General features: G+C 40.7%; 1 protein-coding gene and 1 pseudogene across 4 annotated transcripts in view; one reads left to right on the top strand and one right to left on the bottom strand.

The window, feature by feature from the left end:
* The first annotated feature begins 3,207 nt into the window (after positions 1-3,207).
* The window catches only part of LOC118571690 (zinc finger protein 136-like), a 75,206-nt gene continuing 57,651 nt past the window's right edge, over positions 3,208-20,762 (top strand). For 2 of the 4 annotated variants that reach the window (XM_036170913.1, XM_036170910.1), the window contains exons 1-2: positions 3,208-3,269; positions 16,938-17,083. The gene's annotated coding sequence lies outside the window, so the exon portion shown is untranslated. The remainder of the gene's footprint in view (positions 3,270-16,937; positions 17,084-20,762) is intronic. The other 2 variants (XM_036170911.1, XM_036170912.1) reach the window with 2 other exon arrangements.
* LOC118571694 lies at positions 16,725-17,361 on the bottom strand (annotated as a pseudogene).

Raw genomic sequence — 20,762 nt, 5'->3', positions numbered from 1 at the left:
TCTTTTGCTCCACCTCTTGGCGTCTCTATAAATACCCTGGGGCAGAGACAGGGCTCATTGGAATAAGTTCCAGGCCCTCTCAAGGCTATCCTTTATTTTCTATCTGTTTATCTCCGGGGAACTGTGGGATTGGTGGGTAAATGCCCCACACTAACAGACTAGACCTAAAACTAAAATTAATCAAAAGAGATGGGGAAGGAAATTTCATATTCATCACAGGAAAATTCCATCAAGATGAAGTCTCAAAAGTTTTCATCAAGACCATTCACTTTCTTATATAGATTTATTCCTATTCATTTCCTTTTGGACGTGCATGTGTGTGTATGTGTGTGTAAGCTATTATGAGGCTAATGTGATTGTTTTCTTGATTTGTTTTCTAGTATGTTCATTATTGATCAGAGACATACTGATTTTGTATTTTCATTTTGTAACTTCCTAATGGCCACTGCCTGAGGAAAATTCTTATCTGCCTTTATGATCCTGTAAGAACTCAAGCCTGGTGACCTTGCTCAGAGGATTGCTATGGCTTGGGTTTATAACTGAATACCTCAGAGACTAAGGGGAAGTGAGGTATAAGGAGAACAAAGAGAGGATATTGAGGATTTGGGTTAGAGAGGATTTTTGACTAGAGGACTAGAGATCAGGATAGAAGATGAGGAAGAGCCAGATGGGAAAGTATTAGATGGGTAAGAACAAGATAAGGACCTAGATGAGGCAGAACCAAGATGAGAATATTAAGTTAGAACTTACAGGGCAGCAGCAGATAAATGTAGAGACAAATCAGGCAAGAAAGAAGCTAGGCATGAGAGCAGAATAGACAGAACTGACACAGAATAATGAAGTATATGGACTAAGGAGTTTTGTATACATAGATTCATTTCCTTTCATCAAAGATTAGATTATCAGATGATTGTGTGTTCTTCCCTGACCCTGGGAGGGGACTACTGAGGGGCTGGACCCCCATAGTCCCCAATATATTGAGCTATGTTCCTTCAATTCCTCAGGGGTTTCATCGAAAAAAAAAATGTTTAATCTTGTCAAAGTCTTTATCTGAGTCACTTGAGATGATCATATAATTTTTATCCTAGATTCTATTTGTGTACTGTTGTGCCCTGTAGATGTAAACGGGTTGTTAAATAAGAAACACAGAACCAATTGCAGAGTTAAAAACCATGAGGTCAGAGCAAGAGTGGAAAACCTTACCCTTCACTGCTTCTGTTGCTCTTCCTCTCCGCAAGAGAGCTACCTCTGTGTGTCCTATCATTTTTATAGATTTTCTGTTCTGTTTTCTCATTGGTTGTAAACCCAGCCACACGACCTCCTCGTCACTGCCTGTTTGTACAGACCTCCAGGTCTTCTATGGTTGAGATTAAAGGCATGTGTCAATTGAACTTGTAGTCATAGTGCCCAGGTCACAAGACCCCCAAGCAAGACCACCACAGAGCCAATATCCCTTGCAAGCAAGCACACAGAGCTTTTCTTAATAACAAAGCAAGCCTCAGGCTTGGTCCCTTTTCCAAACACTCAACACAGAGGGTGGAGGAAGACGGCCTGAGCACTCATGTTAAGGGGTTTAATATAGGAAATGTTTCATTGGGATTGGAAGAGGGGGCTGGGGTGTGGTAGTTCTTTGAAGTTACTGGCTGAACTATAAGTATGAGGTTACTGATGGCTAACAGGATGCAGGGTATCTAGAGAGACATTTTTTTTTTTTTTTTACTCCCTATAACCTGCTTTTGCTGAACCCAGGATATATACAATTAGATTTATTGTTCCAGTACTATTTTCCCATAAGTTCAATTTCTGATCAGTTGAGTCCATTAATCCCCATACCCTGTTTTACCAAGTCCAGGATATATGGATTTATTGTTCCAGCCTTATCTCCCCATGAATTCAACTTCTGCTCAGTTCTAAAACTGCTGGTCAGCAAATACTTTGGGGGTAGGGGGAGCATCTCTCAAGATGGCTACTGATTTTTCCCTTTCAGTACTATATTGCATTTATTGTTTTATACCTAGAACTCAACAAATTTTGTTACAATGTATGCTCTTTTGAACATGTTTCATTCAGCTTAAAAATATTTCATGAAGAATTTTTGGAGACAGGCAGTGGTGCATTACTTTAATCCCAGCACTCCAGAGGTAAAGTTAGGCAGATCACTGGGAGTTCCAGACTATCCATACCCTGTCTCAAATAAATAAATAAATAGATAGATAAAATGAGGGAGTTAGGAAGACTGCTCAGCAGGTAAAAGGCAGTTGTTACCAATCCTGACATGATATCTTGACTTTGATTCCTGAGACTCATAATACCGAAGAAGAGAACCAGTTCCTTCAAATTGCCCTCTGAACTTCACACACACACATCATTTTTAAAAAGAATTTTTGCATCTATATTTAGTAAAACTGATCTTTAGATTTTGGGTTTTGTTGTTGTTGCTGTTGTTTAAAGATTTATTTATTAATTATGTATACAGTGAGTGTTCAGCCTGCAGGCCAGAAGAGGGGACCAGATCTCATTTTTTTTTAAATGGTTGTGAGCCATCATGTGGTTGCTGGGACTTGAACTCAGGACCTCTAGAAAGAACAGCCAGTGCTCTTAACCTCTGAGCCATCTCTCCAGCCCAGGTTTTGTTGTTTCTTTATGTGGCTTCATGATCAGTGTTTAATCAGTGAACCACGAATTCAAGGCCAGTCTTAGATATTAATTATGAGTTCAAGGCCAGCTTGAGCTACAGAATGGAGGAGGTAGGGGATGCACAGAGCGTTAAAACCCTGTCTGGGCAGTTCTGCTCTAAGAGAGAAAGCCTGGGATGGGAAAAGTTGTGGATGGAATGTGAGGTATAAATTTTTTTTATTTAATTGGTTGGAGATTACAAATTTTTTCACTCAAAATTATCAGAGTGGTTTCTAAGTGCTAGCCAATCAGGGATGCAGAGGCGTACACACTAATAAAATGTCCAATCAGAAGCTCGCGTGGGCGGAGCGGAAAGTCCTCCGCCACCATCTTTCTCTCTGGCGCCGTAGCACATAGTGGCCGCTGTCTTATTGAGTTCATTAGTCCGCGAGGCTCAGATACTGGAGCTTTGAGAATCCCAACTCCGGGAGCAGTCATTGCGGCCTCAGCAGAGAGCAACAAGTGGGGCGGAAGTTCCTCACACGCCATTTTTCTTCCTGGCGCAGAGGCCTTCGCAATGCTGTTTGTCAGCTGAATGGGTCTCGGTTGGCAGTGAGAGGGCCGCGCACGCGGGAGACTTGGATGCAGACTTGGTGAGATGCGAGTGCTCGAGGTGGGGGGCAGGCCTGTAGGGGCGCCCCGATTCCTCTGCTCCCGGTATCCCTGGAGCCTGGCATGCTTTCCCAGCCCAGGTTTCCTCTTTTAGAGAGATCTGGGTTCTCTCTCTACACAGCTGTGCCCGGGGCTCCCAGCTGCGCCGCCGGGGGTGGCGGGGGCTGCGGTGCTCGGCGTTTAGGTTCTCAAAAGTGGAGCCCGCTTTCCTGTCTTTCGGGTTCAGGGAAAGCATCGTGTAAAAATCCACCATCCAGTTCCTTCAGCACAGTGCTTTTTAGGTTGGTAATCCCTAAATTTCCAGGAACTTGCCCAAATTGCCAAACTCAAGGGACCTACATACAAGTGTGTTTGGGAGGAGCGAAATGACCTGTTGTGATTTTAAGAACGTGGTGCTGAATCTACAAACATGTAGGTTAGGAACAAGTAGTCCTTTCGTTAACTGGGCGCAAATAGCAGTGGAAAGAGGAAGTAGAAAAGGCTTGATAAATGGTGACACAGTCATTTCCTAGAGCAGAGTGTGTTCACGCTTTCCATAAAGGAAAGCAGGTTGTGTGCTGGCTCAAGTTTAAGTTTGGAGATGTGGATATGTCGAGAAAGGGGAGAAACAATGCAGTTTGAGTAGCAATTTTGTTTCTCTTGATCACTTCATCTAAATGTTTGTCCATACCCCCAAAAGGAAAGTTTGTGTCAAGCCAAGAGCTTAAAGCTGGGACCAGGAGGTGAGATTCTTTAAATGTAGGGAAAATGAGTGCTCTCAAAAACAAAAAGCATTGTGGTAGAATTCAATATCTGCTGCTTTTACTTCGTACCAAGGCGGATGTTGTCTGTATGTATTTTGTACTCATTGAGAATGTTTGTGAGTCTGTCAGAAAAGAGCATTTCAGTTTCTTTCTCCCTGGTACAGAGAACCAAACTCCCATCGAATTTTCTGAGCAATAACGGTTTTGGGGGGCCTTTTTCCTAAACACCCTTTAAGCAATATTAAAATTTCATAGTAAAAATACATAGTAAATAGATGGCTCAGGGTCCCATCCCTCCATCACTTCTGAATGGAAACTGGCTACTAGAAAGAGCAAACTGGCTTTGAACTAGCACTACACATAGCATAGAAAGACTGCTCTGTTTTCAGGACTCTTCTAAGGATGGACCACTGGAATTGAATGGAGGGACACCCAGCTGGTGTTGAAGAATCTGTTAGTGTTCAAATAAGAGCACTGATTTGCATTGAGATGTAATGTCAAAAAAATGGCAAATCTGAACCTTCAACTAACTAGGTGTTTCTTCATTTGCCAGTGATCCTGTGGAAGAGAGAGGTTGATACAGAAGAATTGAAAGGGAGGTGTGTGGAGGTCCCAGAATGAAATTTCCTTTGAGCTCTTATTTTTCTTACTGCCTGAAGTTGAACCACCCTGGGACATTATATGGTCTCTAAGCAAAAGTACGTTTTTAATGGATGTGGGTTCCCTTGTGAATTCTGAGTAGAGCAGATTGCTTCCATGAGCTGCTTTATTTAAGTTTCCTTGATAAAGACTTGTTAACAATATGTCATATCCATGGAGTCACCATATTGGTGAATCAGTTGGCTTCTATTGTGCATCCCATCTTCTTCAGCTCCTCACCAAGAGTTTCCCAGTGCATAGATGTTTTTAGACATTCTTCATAAATTTGTCATTTGTTTATCAGTAAACTAAAGTTTCATTTTTAGAAAATTTGAATAAGTTAATAGTGTTTTTTATATAATTAAATGCTATATATATACATACATATATCTGTATGTATGTATATATATATATTGTATCCAGGTGTGGTGTCACACACCTGCACTCAAGAAGCAGAAGCAGGTGACTGTGAGTTGTAGACCAGCCTGGTCTGTATAGCAAGTTCCAAGCCAGACTGGGCAACACAGTAAGACTAGTCTCAAAAATGATTACTATTGTGTGAGTGTATAATATGTGTGTTGTGGGGAGAGCATGCATGCCATGGCTTGAGTGTGGAGATAAGGGAACTATCATATGGAGCTCTCTTTCCTATGTGTGAGGTCCAAGGATTGAATTCAGGTCACAAGACCACTGAACTATCTCAGTTGCTTCTAATCTAACTTTTTAATAGTATTTTTACTTTATTTTTGTGTGTATGTGTGCTTGTGTGAGTTTATGCATGCAGAAGCTCAAGGAAGCCAGAAGAGGGCATCAGATCTCCTGGAATTGGATGGTTTTGAGTCGCCACCATGTGGGTACTGGGAATTGAACCTAAGTCCTGAAGGAGCATTTACTGCTCTTTACTCCTGAGGTACCTTTCCAGTTCCTAAAATAACTTTTGTATTATGCTGAAAGCTTTTTATGAGGATTCTTTGACTCAATCTCTTTCACATATGATGGTAGATGAACTTTTAGTTAAGTCAGTTCAACCACTACTTTCTCTGCTTGTGGGACTTAGCTTGTTTTGAATCTTTTTAAAAATAATTTATTTATATTTATTTTATTTTATGTGCACTGATATTTTGTCTGCATGTATGTGTGTGTGTGTGCCTTGGAACTGGAGTTACAGACTTGAGCTGCTATGTGGGTGCTAGGGATTGAGCCACCTCTTCAGCCCCTGTTTTGAACTTTTATTGTGTTGATAATATCCTGACTTTTATGCTTATGTGCATAATTTTTTTCACAAATTTTTATACACAGTGGAGTTTGAAAAAAAAAAAGGTGGATTTTTGACAATGTAATTAAAGTTTAGTAGAAAATTTTAATAGTCATTGAAATTATCTGATCTTCCATAGATAGATAGATACATAGATAGATAGATAGATAGATAGATAGATAGATAGATAGTGTGTATGTGTGATTTTCTAACACTTAAAATAATATATTTTGTCTATCTGTCATTAAACATAATTCAATTATTATTTATCTTGCTTTTACTGATTATTTTTGGCATTTAGTATCCTGTTTATGAGGCCCTTTATGATTTATGAAATTCTCTTTTTCCATTTCTGCCCCTCTCCCTCCCTTTTTCTGCTTATACTATGGTATTGTATTTTTAATTTCAGATTTAATCACTTATGGTTTATATGCAGCAAAATTAATATACATATATGTATATATACATTATATGTAGTCTTTTGTAATCTCAGAACAACTACATTATTTTTCAGAGTTCTTATTTTTTGACATATTCTATGTAAACAATGTGAAGGAAGACTGTCTTATTCCTATCCAATACTGATGCCATTTAATATTCCTTGCCTTATGCTTTCTTGGGGTTTTAAATTTTGCATATGTGTGTTTCTGTGTGTAGGTGTGTGCACATGCAAGTGCAAGTACCCAAAGAGTCCAGATGATGGCACTGGATCCTCCAGAGCTGGAGTTACAGGTGGTTCTGAGCCAACTGGTCTGGGTGCTAGAAAACAGACTCTGGTCTTCTGGAAGAGTAGAATGTGATCTTAACCACTGAACAATCTGTCCATCTCTCTCTACAGTCATCTGATCTTAGAATTTGTGTGCATCTATATGATTAGATGATAGATTCCATATATTTATTTTTATGTATTTCTCTATCTCACATAATCATGTAATTCTTATTTGGCTGTGATATGTACTTCTGTTTAAACAATGTATGGAATCTAGAATTATTGAGATTTTTTTTCATCTGTATTTACAAGAAGTATGGGTTCTTTGTAATGTCTATATATAGCCTAAGTTTCTCCTGTCACACTCAGCCCCACGGTCTTGCAGCCTCTTAAAAAATAATTATTCAGCGACTTAATATTAATTGCAAATTATATGGCCTGTGTCAGGCTTCTTGCTAGCTAGCTCTTATAATTTAACCCATTTCTATTAATCTGTGTTTTACCACGTGGCCATGGAGTTACTGGTCTGCTGGTGTCTTGCTGTTCCTTGGGCAGCGGCTGCCGTCTCTCCCTTTCCCCTCCTTTCTTCTCTCCATATGTCTGCTAGGATGTCCGCCTGCCTCTAAGCTGCCTTGCTGTAGGCCAGAGCATCCTCATTCATCAACCAATCAGAGCAACACATATGCACAACATCCAGAAAGACATCCCACAGCACCTATGCTTTGTTTTGGTGTTGAGGCAGTGTGGGACTCCCAGTATAAATTAGTCATTGTTACCTCTCTATATCCTGGAAGGGGCTTGGTCACAACTGCCTAGGGTAATTACTTACAATTATTTCAGTTTTTTAAAATAAGGTTTTTTAAAACTTATGTTTGTGTTTGTGTGTGTGTGTGTGTGTGTGTGTGTGTGTGTGTGTGTGCGTGTGTGTGTGTGTGTGCGTGTGTGTGTGTGTGTATGTGTGTGTGTGTGTGTGTGTGTGTGTGTGATCTGTGTATAGGATTGTGCACATTCATGTAGTTGTCACCTGAATGTAGGGTATTAGCTCCCCTAAAGCTGTAGTTACAGCTGGCTGTAAACTGTCTTATGTGGTTGCTAGGAACCATGCTCAGGTACTCTGGAAGAGCAGCAAGCTCTCCTAACCACTGAGCCATTTCTCCCTCTTCCAGTTTTTTAATGTGTATACTCTTATATTCTTTGACTGCTTATGAGTTTTTGTTGAGTCCTTGTTTGTTTTTGTTTGTTGAGACAGGATCTTTTGTAACTTATGTTGGCCTTGAATTCTGGAAACTTCCCTCTCCTGAAAGCTGAGATTACAAGTGTGCATAACCATACCTTTCTTGTCTATGATTTCTTGCCAGGAATTGTTTGATTTTGCCCCATTTATATATCATCTTTTAGTTACTTTAGCCAAATGAGGCTTATCGATATTTTTAAAGATTCCCTTAAATATATATGTATTTTACCTGCATGTATGTATGTGTACTATAGCTGGAGTTTTCTGCAGCCTGCAGCTGCTCAGACCCAAATAAATATACAAAGGCTTATATTATTTTCAAACTATATGGCCTAATGGCTCAGGCTTCTCGCTAGCTAGCCCTTACATCTTAAATTAACCCAATTTCCATAAAACTATACTTTGCCACATGGCTTGTGGCTTATTGGTACTTTAATCTTGCTTCTCCTGACAGTGGCTAGCAGCATCTCTTCAGCTTTGCCTTTCTTCTTCCTCTCTGTCTAGTTGGAATATCCCCCCTAACCTTATTTTGCCTACTGTTGGCCAAACAGCTTTATTTATCAACCAATCAGAGCAACACATATTCACAGCATACAGAATGACATCCTACAGGAGTGTACTATGCACTGTGTACTAATCCCAATAGAGGACATAAGGGTCTTGGATAGACTGTAACTGGAGTTATAGATGGTTATAAACTGCCAAATTGATTCTGGGAACTGAATCCAGGTCCTCTGGAAGAACAGCATATTCTCTTAACCTAAGTTATCTCTCATCCTCCTCCCCTGTATTTGTTGTTGTTTGGTTTGGTTTGGATTTTTATGTTTGCTTGTGCTTTTGATTTTTTTTTTTTTTTAAACAGGCCTCTGTATATAGCCCTCACTGACCTGGACTAAACTCACAGAGATTGGTTTGCCTCTGTCTTCTGAGTGCTGATCTTTTTTTTTTTTTTTTTCCAAAACTTTCCATGGGGAGATGTGAGCAAATATCTATTCATCCCAGATAGGGCACCAACAGCAAGACCAAAAAGATGATGATGATGATGATGATGATGATGATGATGATTCCAACCAAGTCTGCTTTGGTGACCCACTGTGTTTTCTAGGATTATTTATAGAAGTATGTAAGTAGTATATCGGGATTACTTGTATAAGTGTACAAGTAAGCTGCCAAACCCTGGCTGCTTTATCACCAAAAAGTCCTGTCACAACTTGAGTGACATTTCATGAAAGCTGCATCACTGTAGTTCCCAGCAGATCGTATAGTAAGAGGCTCCATACCAATGTCTCTTCTCTGCAGCATTTGTTTACTGCTCACATAACCTCAGAGAGGGGCTTCTTGAATCTTGTAAGGTTTGCTAAGTCATTTCTTATGAGTTTCCTGTACCTCACTCAGAAATGACTGGATAACACTCATCTTCATGATTTGGCATCGTTTTGTTCTGCCCATCACCTTCTAAAATAAAAGGTTAATCATTATGTTAATATCTTTTCCTGAATTCATTTACTACTCTGGGTTTCATTTCCAGCTTTTCTTTTTCTGAATCCCACAAGTTCTGGGAATACACTGAATTTCATGCTGTTTGGCATACTTCAATTTTTCATGAGGTTTCTCTTTTCTATCTGTTATTTAGAGGTTGGTAGTTTAATCTCTACTTCATTTAGGCTTCCCCAGTTGTTGAAACTGGTTAAATTTCAGGGTTGAATGAGAAGATACACTTCACAATCTCGTTGTCTTTACATCTCCTTAAGAGTGATTATTAGTTCCAAGCCAGCTATCTTAGGGGAGATTCCCTGTGATCTTGAGAAGAATGTGCACTCTACCCTTGTTGGATGGAACAATCTGCATAATCAGATGATACTAGTTCACATATAACACTGTTGGTTTCAACTGTTTTGTTACTAATGCCCTGCTTTAGTTAGCAGTCAGTTACTGATACAGATATGTTGAAGTCTCCATATTTAGTTGTGTATCTATAATTTCCTTGCTATTCTATGTATTTTTTTTTTTACCTCATGTATAATGGGGGCTATATTTTAAAAATTATATGTCTTCTTGGATAATTGTTATATTATTTGATCCTTATATTTCTTGTAATTTTCCTTAAGCTATTAATGCATGATTAGTATACCATTAATATATCTACCACTTGGGGTTGGAGATATGGCTCAGTGACAAAGAATCCTGGCAATTCTCCCAGAAGACCCAAATTTAATTCCAAGTACCCACATAGTGTTCACAACCATCTGAAACTCCAGTTCTAGGGCATTCAATACCTTCTTCTAGCTCCCTCAGGCACTTGGTATGCTTAAAGTACACGGACATACATGCAGGCAAAACAGGACACATGTGTATGTATACACACACACACACACACACACACACACACACACTCCAACTGTTTTTACTTATTTCTTGAAGTATAGCTCTGTGTTATTATGGGTAGTATAGCTTAATCCATAAAACAAGAGTCAGTTGTGGTGATATTTTGTTTGTCATCTAACAAATAAAGCTTGTCTGAAGATCAGAATGCGGAGTTAAGCCACTAGTTAGCCATAGAGGACAGGCAGTGGTGGCACACACTTTTAATCCCAGCACTTGGGAGGCAGAGCCAGCTGGATCTCTATGAATTCAAGGCCACCCTGGGCTACACAAGATTAATCCAGTCTAACAGTGCCAAGGAAACAGAGAAATTGATCCAGAAACACAGAGCCAGTCTGTGGTGACACATACCATTTTTTTTAAAGATCTTTATTGACAGATAATTCACGTAGTATACAGTTTTCTTGTTTGCACAATTTGATAGCTGTTAGTCCAGCCATGACACCATCACCACTTCCTGTTTTAGAACATTGCTGTCTTCAATTTCTTTCTTTCCTTTCCTTTTTTTTTTTTTTTTTTTTGAATGCCAAATGCCATTTATTGAAGGAGGGAGGAGGTCTTAAACATAGGCTTACAGCACAATGAGAGAACCCTGGAGGGCAGAAGTTTGCTTTGGATGTTTTACAATCTTGCATCTAAGCTGCTAATGCCCAGTATGCAGGATACACAGACAAGGAACTTCCCTTAAGTATTTAGGAAGGTGGAATCTCACAGGGAATTAGCATAGGGAGGATATCAAGGTCAAGGTCAGCAAACAAGGCAACAGTTACCCAAAACGGTGGCCAGGGCCCTACAGGTCCCCCCCCCCCTTTTACTGAAAAATGAGCTTCTCACTTAGGTTGCTTGGACATCAGCAGGTCACCTTACCCATCATGGAGACACCTGTCCAGGCCACACAGGCTTTCTGGTTCTGTCTTAGGTTGGTGAGCACCACCCTCCAGGCATTACTCGTCTCTGAATACTCATTATCATACAAGCTCAATCAGACACACACCTTTGATCCCAGTACTTGGGACCTCATGCCTTTAAACCAAGCACTAGGGAGGCAGAGACAGGAAGTGATATGGCTGGACAGAGAGAGGAACTGTAGGCAGAAATTTCTCTCCAGCCTGCCTGTTCCCAAATACCCAAATAATTTTGTGTTGGGCATTTACTGCTGGGCATGGGGTCTACCCTTAAGTGTAGTTTCTATATCCAGTGAGGCTCCATTGGAGAACACTAAGAGGTCATTAATTGGAGATACCTTCTTTGTAAGGGATGGGGGATCATGTCCACTTCTCCCTCTCACAACTGGGACTCATTCTGGCTTGAACCTGTACAGGCCCTGGGCATGCTACCCCAGTCTCTGTGAGTACATAGCTGCATCAGTCCTGTTGTGTCTGGAGAACACTGTTTCCTTGGTTTCTGTTTGTTTATTTTCTAAAGAGAAACCAGCAGATGGGAAAAGAACCTAAGAGAAGACACAAGAATCAGAGACCCAGACATTAACAAACTTGGGAATCCCATAAAAATACTAAACTGAAAGCTATAATTTATACACAGGGGAACTGCTATAGACCTGTGCAGACCCTATGCTTGCTGCTTCAATCTCTGAGTTCAAATGTATGAGCCTCACTCAGTTGATTCAGAGGGCCTTATCTGCTGACCTCCATCCCCTCTGGCACTTACACTCTTTCCACCTCCTCTTCTGTGAGGTTTTCTGAGCTCCGAGGGGAAGAATTTGATGAAGATATCCCATTCAGGGCTATCTAAATTTGTCTCTGTTTAGGGTATCTGTTTGTCTCTCCTCTTCTCTTTCTCTGTGTCTTTCTTTCTTTCTTTCTTCCTTTCTTTCTTTCTCTCTCTCTCTCTCTCTCTCTCTCTCTCTCTCTCTCTCTCTCACTCTATGTGTGTAAAATGTCTGACTGTGGGTCTCTGTATTTATTCCCATCTGCCAGTGGGTCTCTGTATTTATTCCCATCTGCCACAGAGGAACCTTCTCTGAAGATGGCTGAATAAAGCATTAATCTATGAGTATCACTACTTTTATTTTTTAAAGACTAGTAGTATTTGGTTTTACCCTAGGTCTCTGGGCTACCTAGTCTTTGGTTCTTATTCACCCAAGTAGTGTCAGGTATGGGTTCCATCTTGTGGAGTGGGCATTAAGTCAAATCAGAGGTTGGTTGGTTACTCCCAGAAGCTTTTGCCACCATTGCCCTAGCATATTTTTCAGGCAAGATAGCATTGTAGATCAAAAGTTTTGTGCTGTGGATTATGCTCATTGTTAATTAAAAAAAAAAAAATGGATTGGCCAGTAGCAGGGCAAGAAGAGATTGGGTAAGACAGTCTGACACAGAAAGAATGATTGGAGGAAGAAGAAGGGTGGAGTCAGGAGAGATGCCAGCCAGCTGTCTAGGAAGCAAGAGGACAGGTAAAGCCATAGCCATGTGGAAATACATAAATTAAAAGAAATTGGATAATTTAAGAGTTAGCTAATAACAAGGCTGAGCTATCATCCGAGCATTTATAAATAATACTAAGTCTCTGTGTGGTAATTTGGAAGCAGCTGCAGGAGGAACAGGTGGTCAGAACAGGAAATCTCTGCCTACAGTTTTGTGGCTGAGTTAGTGTTTAAATTTCTTTTTTGGTAGCCTGAAGAGTACCTTCCCATACCAAAAGACACTACAATGTAAGGGTGAAGGTTCAATGTAGGCACCAACTTGACCTTTCCATGTTCAGTGAATAGTGTGAGTGTTGTCTTCAGCAATAGGGCCTTGTTCTCAGTTTGTGGAGAGCAACCTATTATCTTGGCAACAGTCTGGGTTGCTTGGGGATTTATTTCCATGAGACTCCTTTGGCCAATGACTCAATTGGATATAACCCGGTCCCAATACTGAAAGCTTCATTTAGTGACAAAAGATGGCCATTTGTGACGCTATCTCCCCATTTTGAAGACTTCTTTAGGATCACCTTCATGTATTTTAGCAGTTTCCACTGTACTAGGATTCCACACTACCCTGTAAATGCCCCTCAATCTAGTTGTCTCTTCCAAAATTTACTCCCTCAATTCCATCTTCCCTTCCCTTCCCTTCCCCTAACTGATCCTTTCGTTCTTGAACCCCTGCCCCCCAAGAAAAATGTTCTCTTCAATTAAAAATATATAGTATGAAATTTTTTAATAAAAACAAATACTTTTCAAACAAGGCTTTGAATTATAAACATTTTAGGATAACTAAATTGAGCTTAATTAGCACATGCATTACTCTATATACCTACCATTTGCAAGGTCAGAACACTCAGAGTAAAATCTGTTGGTTTTGCAGAATAAAGTATATTTTTTATTAACTGTAGTTATGATGTTGTGTAATAGATTATTGAATTTCTTTTTTCATCCAACTGAAATCTTCACTTCTTTGTACATCTTGTACCTTGTGCCCATATCCCTATATATTTAATGGTGCTTCATGTAGAGAACAAGAAGTTGTTACCACCTTCTAAACTAATTTCATACTTTAAAAATTGATGCAATTGGATAATTAACCTCAAATTTCTGTAACTGTGGGTATGTGTGTGTGTGTGTGTGTGTGTGTGTGTGTGTGTGTGTTTGTGCATGTGTGAATGGGGGTATTTGCTTCAGTGCATGATTAAAGGTCAAAAGATAACTTGTAGAAGTCAAATTTTTCCTTCTACATGCAGAATATCAAACTCAGGTTTTCAAGCTTGACAGTAAGCACCTTTACCCACTCAGCTATCTCATTGGGCATAGACTATTAGTATTTAAAATGATTGCTGTAGTTGTACAACAATCTGTTGATAGATACCTTTGCTGACTCATAGCTTGACTATTGAGAATAAAGTTATAATATTCATTTATATATAGATATATATTTATAATATTTATATTGTATATATTACTGTAACTATTTTCTATTGAATTTTTTGTGTAATGTCACTTCTCTTTATATATTACATTAGAGCCTGATAGGGTTTGTAGATTTAAAATATTCAGTTAGTGCCAGGTGGTGATGATACATGCCTTTAGTCATAGGAGACAGAAGCAGGCTGATCTCTGAATTTGAGGCCACCCTGATCTACAAAGCAAGTTCCAGGACAGCCAAAGATGAACAGAGAAACTCTATCTGCCCCACCCCCACCAAAAAAAATTAGTTATGTGGAAACATCTAAAGCTAACCCTTTTGGAGTGTATACCTTTTAAACTAGTCCTCACTTAGCCTCCAGGAACTCATCAGGTATTACTTGGGTTTTTTTTTTTTTTTTTTTTTTTTCTCCAGTGTTTTGCTTACAAGTTTATTTCTATAAATTCTGATGCTTCAGGTCTACCTCTTTATCTCCCTAAGTTTGGGAGGGACAGTAACTTACTGGTTATCTGAAGTTGTTTTGGATTTTGTTTAACTTTCTCATCAGTTTCTGCATTCTATGTTCCCATTTTCTCTGCTCTGTTTAGGTGCAACAAGTGTACTTGTTAACAGAAATACTTATTGATTTTCCAGTGTCAATAAAGCAGCTTGAAATAGCATTGCATGGTCACCAAGGCTATTCCTGACACCCTTTGTATGACTGAAAGTTATTATAGGAAATCAGGGGGAAAATACTTCAAGATACAGACACATTCTGTTTACTCCCAAAGCTCAGAAGTAATAGCAAGAATTGACAGTTAGGATTACATGGTCCTGGAGAGAGAGCCAAAATAGAGAGAGAGCCTACAGAATGGCAGGGAATTTTGTCAGCTATCTCAGGGAATCAGTTTCTAGAAGTATATAAAGAACTATGAAAGTTAAACAAAAAAGTGTAAATTGTCCAGTCGATAAATAGGCAAATAAATTCAACAGTTCTCGGAACAAGTATAAATTGCAGATAAATAGCATGGGGAAATGATTTAAATCTTTAGTTGATCAGAGAAATGCAGGCGAAAATTACATTGAGATTCTCTCTCACTCTAATTGGATGATTATCACGACAGAAATAAGACAAATGCTGATGAGGGTGGAGGGGAAACCAACCCTTATCTACCATTGGTGACCAGTCAGTATGGAGGTCCTGTTTGTGTTTTACATTCTAAAAACCTAAAACCTATAGAACTACCATGCCATCTGGCTGTAGTACCCCCCTGTATTAATACACAAAGCAAAATACATCAACAGACAATGGAGATACCTATATAAAAATTTTTATTATGGCCTTATTCACAACAGTCAAGCTATGAATCAGCCAAAGTGTCTATCAACAAATGAAAATTTGAAGAAACTATGCTGTTATATATATCACAATGAAGTTTTGTTCAACCACAAAGAATAATAAAATCATGTCATTTTATAAACAAATTTTATAGACAAATGGATAGAGCTGGAGATCCTCATATTAGGCAAAATAAGTCAAACATGCAAAGACAAATATGTTGTCTCTTGTAATGCCAAATCTTTTCTATCCCTTTTTTGGTTTTGTTAGTTAGTTTGTTTTGTTTTTCCTTTTTTTTTTTTTTTTTTTTTTTTTTTTTTTTTTTTTTTTTTTTTTTGTGTGTGACAGGGCTTCTCTGTGTAGCCCTGGCTGTCCAGGAACTTACTTTTTAGACCTGGCTGACGTCCAATTCACAGAGATCCATCTGCCTCTGCCTCTCAAGTGCTGCCCGGCTGAATCTTGATTTTTTCTTTAAAAGAATTCAATTAAATATTTATTGAACAATTGCAGACTAAATGAACCAGGGCTGTATTAACCACCTCAAATCATCAAGGGCTGTCATACAGAACAAACATAGATGCAGCCAGCATTTCGACACAGGATGGGGACTCGCAGTAGGAAGACTGCATGGGGTGTTCAGGAGCTAGCTCGGGAACTTCCTTCAACACACACACAGCACTCCAGGCCCCTTCCCCTCTTCTGAAAGGAGACATCAGAACTTGAGTTTCACAGGACACAAACACTGCGATCTCACTGTACACGTCATGCAATGGATGCTTGCACATACTGGGAAAAATGTGGCACTGACAGCTCCTCACCAGGAGATGGTCTCACCACCCTTAGCTCTGAGTGTACATCAGTGATTCCTTGTTCTGGGGTGGGAAGAAAGAGCACATTCTCCAGAGTGCCAATGACAATGTGGGTTGGGCACTGCCTGGGGTACAGTCCTCCTCAAAGCCCAAGCCCATCACTACAGCTAGAGGCCAATGGTATCCAAGAGTGTGGTGTGTGCCACAGCACCCTGTCTGATGCTTGAAGCAGGACAGCTTGTGTTCAGAGTGCAGTCACTGAAGGCTAGCTGCATAATACTGATGGAGCCAACCAAATGAGAACTGCTCTGAGGACAGTCAGCCCAGTGTCTGAGGAGGCACTGTGCAATCCGCTTCATCTTCTATGTGCATTTTATCACATCCAAAGGACATTGAGGTGCTCACCCTGTTCAGTGAACTCAGAGTAAAACTCCACATCTGTTTGCCAGTGACAGGGTCTGAAGGTGGACCTTGAACTCTGAGTGATCTATCAGTGTTCCAGGAAAGCCACGTAGTTGGTCAGCTTGGCGTGCTGCTGCTCGTTGGGGATTGGCGGAACTGGGACAGGCGCTGATAAGGGAATAAACCAATTCAAGGAAACATCCAGGGCTCCTGAGGCGGGCTTCCTGGAAAAAAACTATTCTTGTGGCAGAGTTGGCTTGCCATCCTTGTTCCAATACACCTTTCACCGCTCCTTCCACAGGAAACCCGACGAAGGCTGCGAAGTCATCAGCGACTATGGAGGTGTAGGCTAGAGAGACCAGAGCGAAGGCGCGTCTCCTCGTTGCATCTCTAAGGGCTTCCATGATTGGCTGCACTGTCTCTGACCACTGGTGGGCGTTGATGATGGTATAAATCCCAGGGAAATCTCTCTGCCAGATTCACTGTCCAACTGACCAAATTCCCCCAAGTTCATAATTTGCAGACTTTATAGCAGGTGGTATCCTCTTCCAAAGATACCTTCCATTATTCATGTCACTCTGGAGCAAATACAAAGCTAAAAGTTGACCACACGCTGGCGGTGTGGCAATTCCTCCAGGAGCCTCAAGCTCCTGGTTCTTGCATTGATCCAGCAGCTTTCTGAAACTGAAGGCGCTGTCCGCCATCACCACTACTGGCATCTTGCCGGCTGCTCTGCTGCTACCGCCCCACCAGGCCCTCGGGGCGTCACACCCGCCCTGAATCTTGATTTTTAAAGAAAGATATGGAAGGTGAAAGGGGCTGTTTGCAAAGAGGAAGGCTAACAGCAGGAGGAAGGAACCATAAAAGAGTATTGGGGAGTGTGGATATGATGAAATTTATCATGAAACCTATTCCATTTGTACAGTGAACAGATCCTAGCAAAAACACTGAGCTTTTTTAAAAATCCATGACAACGAGGCTTAGAGAGACGTCTCTGTGGCTAAGAGCACTTGCTGCTCTTACAGAGGACCCAAGCACTCTCATCAATTGCCTCACAACCACCTGTAACTCTAGCTCCAGGGAATCCAATGCCCTTCTCTGGACTTGTTGGGCACTCACACACACAGACACACACACTAAAATAAATCTTTTTTTTTTAATCTATGAGGAGTTAAGTAATAAAAAAAAGTGTAAATTCCATTATCATTCTCAAAACACTCTGTTGAGAAAGTGTCCAGAAATATACAGTTAATCATGCTCACTCTTGTGAAGAATCCACCAGCACCCACACCTCCTGATTTGAGTGTGTATCTTTCAGAGTTGTGTTGAGCCCTGCAGTATTTACAAAACGTGATAATTCATTGTCTTAATCTGTGTATGCCTCCACTGAGCAGACAGTAGGACAGCCTAAGAAAAAGAGAAGCAAAGGGGGAACATGGTCCTTAGGAATCATGACCTGTCTTGGAAGATAGTTTCCAATGAACAGTTAAATCAAAAGAAATAAGAGCTTCAGGTGGGTTCAACAAGGAGGCAGTTGTAAGAGTTCTTGAGGTCTGGCAAAAAAGAGAGAGATTGGAGGTCACAGTGAAAACAGAGGCTATGGCATGTTCAGGTTCTGAAAATGGCAGCATCAAAAAGGATGATACCCAGGGTTGAAAAAAAGACTCTTTCCCATAGCCATGTGGTTGGATAGTTTGGACAGCTTTGTCCAGTGAGCCTAGTAGGCTAACGAACCAAGACTTGTCCCCGTGACCTCTAGGTGAAAGCAGAAACAATCCCTATTGAGCTAAGTAGGGCATAATAAATAGCAGATTGTACCCACAGATTGAAGGGTTAATAGAATTTTACTTTGTGTAAAACTGGCTTTCATAGTAGGACTACCTTTTTTCTTTTCTTGGTGGGTAATTCCTGATTCTACCCACTGGAAACAGGGTCAAGAGTCTGCTCAATGAATTCTTGGCTGTGACTATCATTGATTTTAAAGACTCTCAGGCCAAGCCAGCTGAGAGCCTGCTGTGACATTTAATATGTCTGAGTGAGGCAGCTGGCTTCATGGATATGGCTTTCACATGCCTTATTGTTCAATCTACTCATTTTCAGTGAAGGGTATATACAAAACAGGTCAACAAGGCAATATAATCAATCCATACATGACGAACCTAGTTATATTTCACAAAGGTGCATTCTACAAAGCAATTAAGATAGACGGACCAAACCTTTAACTAGATCAAAGATAGTGGTTTTCTTCATTCCAGGTTACAAGGACAAGGTAATGTCTCTCAGAAAGTTAGACATATTCCTAACTTGTCAGCTGGAATGATTGGTGCTCAGGCAAGAACTTAGAAGGATTTAACTCTGGAAGCTCACCATGCCCACTGCCTGACTCTACAGGTAGAAATGCTCCCTCCTTCAGCACCTCAGTATTCACCAGCGAGGATATTCTTGCCCAGAATCAATTTGATTTTGCACCTAAAGAAAGCATTAAATTCATAAACTCTTTATCCATGAAATGTTCAAAAAGAAATTTCCCCAAAGCCTAACTTTCAAAGATTTTATCCATACATAGAAATTATACCATGATTCGATCAACTCTATATACTATAAGCAATTCCTCCCTCCCCCCCAATCACCCAAAGGCATTGAGTTATCAGAAGGGACCGAACTCCATTTCTAATTGCTTCATTGACCTGCTGACCTTCAGAACACATGGCTATCACCAAACATGTGCCCAAGGGTTTTATATTCCTGCTTCACACATCTAAAACTGCCTCTCTGTGTTAATTCTTGTAGCTGAGGTATAATTTGTGCACAAATAGCTTCCTCTTTTCAAGCACTCTCTTCAACTGTGTGTGTGTGTCTGTGTGTCTGTGTGTCTGTGTGCACACACATGTACATTTGGGTGCATATCAATAGAGGTTTGTGCTTGACATACGGTGTCTTCTTCAGTCACTCCCTATATAAGCCCTGCCTATCCTTGTACTTACTATGTAGATCAGGCTAGCCTCAGAGATCTGTCTGCCTTTGCCTCCTGAGTGCTGGAATTAAAGACATGAGTCACCATACCTGGCCTCTATTTTATTTTTTTGGAGACAGGGTTTCTCAGTGAATGTGGAGCTCACCAATTTTCTAGTCAGTAAGCCTCCAGAGATCTGTTTCTACCTCCTCAGTGCTGAGATTACAGATGCCTGGTTTTCTACATAGAATTCAGGTCTTCATGTTTTCATAGCAAGCACATTTCTGACTGACCCTTTCCCAGCCTCTCAAGCACTCTTAAAAAAATAAATCTTTCCCAGAGTTGGCCCCAGAACTTGGGGGAGATGGTCCCACCCTTCACCACAAGTGGGTGGGTGGGTGGTGTGAACTGACCCTGAGAGCATGGGGTATAGGAGAACTGACTCCACCCCCTTGTCTGAGGCAGGTGGCCCCAGTGACTGGGACTGACTAGCTCAGCTACCACCCAGATCCACAGTAGGCCTTGCATTGGCCTCCCCTAAATATACCCCATCTAGGACCTCCTGGAGCTCATGAAGTGACTGGTCCTGTGAAACAATACCTACAGGATCTCCAAGACTCCAGGTGGCCATGGGATATCCCAGAGGATTTCTGGTGAGGATCCAGTGATGATGGTGTACCAGAAACTAGAGGCCCTGAACCAGACCAGTGACTCATTGCAATGAACATTTGCTAGTAAAGATGATAGGACAAAAGGGTATACTATCTGACACACCAAGGCTCCCAATGCCACCAGAATGAATGCAGAGGTGTTGGAGAGGAGGGAAAGGAGAAGTGAAGAGGGTTTTTGTTTTCATTTGTGTTGGGGGGGGCACTTCAGGGGTGAGGGGAGGATATAGGAGATGGAGGTAGGTGGAATTGGGGCACATGATGTAAAACTCCCAAAGAATCAATAAAGAAGTTAAATTTAAAAAATCTCTCTCTGTCTCTCTCTGTCTCTCTCTCTCTCTCTCTCGTGTGTGTGTGTGTGTGTGTGTGTGTGTGTGTGTGTGTGTGTGTGTAGGAAAGAGAACACTTCTTGGGAGTCACTGCTATCCTGCCATCTTCTGGGATCTGGGGACTAAATTCAGGTTGTTGGGCCTGTACACAAGCACCTCCACCTGCTGAGCTGGCT

The sequence above is a fragment of the Onychomys torridus genome, chromosome 21 (assembly GCF_903995425.1).
Source record: "Onychomys torridus chromosome 21, mOncTor1.1, whole genome shotgun sequence".
In the NCBI taxonomy this organism is placed as follows: Eukaryota; Metazoa; Chordata; class Mammalia; order Rodentia; family Cricetidae; genus Onychomys; species Onychomys torridus.
Note: the sequence above shows the minus strand (reverse complement) of the source record. Positions and strands in the feature narration are given on the sequence as shown.